The sequence below is a fragment of the Aedes albopictus genome, chromosome 2 (assembly GCF_035046485.1).
Source record: "Aedes albopictus strain Foshan chromosome 2, AalbF5, whole genome shotgun sequence".
Lineage (NCBI taxonomy): Eukaryota > Metazoa > Arthropoda > Insecta > Diptera > Culicidae > Aedes > Aedes albopictus.
In genome coordinates this window covers 112,248,834-112,250,090 of record NC_085137.1, presented here as the reverse complement: position 1 = coordinate 112,250,090, position 1,257 = coordinate 112,248,834, and positions in this window count along the sequence as shown.

The following is a 1,257-nucleotide window of genomic DNA, read 5'->3' as shown; positions in this document are numbered from 1 at the left end:
AGAAACAATGGTATGCCAAAGATTACCATGAGGAATGATTCAGATAGCATGAGTGGTATTAAAAATGTTGAAATATATTTTCAGTGTTTCTGAAACGGAATGAATTTATATTTTAGTAAGTTAATTAATAGAGACATATAAAGACACATATGGTAATATACTCTTACTACTGCCGTGTGTGCGTGAGAAACACAATGTTCCACTAGTAAACGGTACCGCTACAAATTTTTGAATGTGAAGTGCAGCTGATTGTATAATCCCTGGAAATCTCGCCAGGGCAAACCAGAGAACCCGTGGTGTTTTCCGTACGTGTTATCGAGCTAAATCTCGTGAATCTAAAACGCTGTTTTTCGATTAAAAATATTGGCTCAGTTTGGTACCGATAGACTCCATTGTTTTTTGCTGCGAACCGACCATCATCTACGAACTATCTACTATCCAGTTGTGGCGATGTACTCCAGCCATCTACCGTCTAAAAGTGTCTACAATAGGGGTAAACAATCTTTTTCAGGTGGCGACCCCCTTTAAGAATTTTCAAAACAGCTGATGAAAATTTTTAGAAAAAAATATGAATTAAGGACGAACGAGACAATCGAGCGTACCACATTGGATTCAAATATGTTCGCCGGCATTGCCAGAAGGCCATACAAGCTTTCTTGATTCTGAACTTAATATGAGGTGTCCAGGAAAGCTTGGAATCAAGAATGACTCCAGCGTACTTTATCTGTTCAGTCACATTGATTTCAAAATCAAAGAGACGTAAAGGTCCAACGCCATAATGGTTTCACTTTTCCGTGAAAAGAACAACAGATGTTTTACTCGGATTTACCGAAAGGCCATATTGGCAACACCAACCCTCAACTACCTGAAGAGCGTTTTGCATCAGGTCGAAAAGGGTGCTGATGCACATACCAACTAACAATGTTAGGTAGTCGTCGGCAAAACCATAAGTAGGAAAACCGCTATTATTGAGTTGCCTCAATAGCGTATCTGCTACGAAATTCCACAAAAGTGGTGATAAGGCTCTCCCTTGGGGGCATCCACAAACACTCAATTTCCTAATCGCCGCTTGACGCAATGTCGAGAAGAGATGTCGGTTTTTGAGCATTTGGTGAATCCATTTAGAAATCATTGGAGATATACCATGACTCCGTGCGGCTTTCAATATGGCATCGAAAGGCACGTTGTCAAAGGCACCCTCGATATCTAAGAAAACATCCAAGCAGGATTACTTTTGAGCGAATGTCTTCTCGATAT